A 584-nucleotide genomic window follows, 5' to 3' on the forward strand; every position below is an offset into this window, starting at 1 on the left:
TCCCTTTTAATTTCAGCAATTTAACTTCTCGCACTTTAATTCTCGCAATTTAAGATTCAGTCATTTCAATTCCTTGCAATTTACATTTCCCGCCAATTTACTTTATGCAATTCACACCCAATTCTTGATTCCGCTCAACTAATCAAACTTCTAATTCGAATTGCTCATCCAACCAATCCTTGTGGGATTCGACCTCACTCTATTGTGAGTTTTTACTTGACGATAACCGGTGCACTTGCCGGAAGGAATTTTGCCGTTCGTGCAATTTCCCTTAATCGTAGCTATACCCAGTTATAGCGCACCAAGTTTATGGCGCCGTTGCCGGGGATTGGTTTTCGATTGACAATTCTCCAATTGGAAGTTAACTAGATTGAGCATTTTTCTTGTTTTGTTAATTTAGTTCAAGTTACTTGTTGATCTTAACTTCTGCACTCTGTGATTTGCTTTTTCTTTCTTTATGCCTTTAAATTCAAGCAACTAACTCACTAACCCACTAACTATTTGAATTAATTCCTCACTGCTCTAACCAATACTCTTCCAGTAACCAAGAGTATTCCACTTGTTTGTTGCTTGTGGTGTGTTCT

This window comes from Arachis duranensis, chromosome 9 (assembly GCF_000817695.3).
Source record: "Arachis duranensis cultivar V14167 chromosome 9, aradu.V14167.gnm2.J7QH, whole genome shotgun sequence".
Lineage (NCBI taxonomy): Eukaryota > Viridiplantae > Streptophyta > Magnoliopsida > Fabales > Fabaceae > Arachis > Arachis duranensis.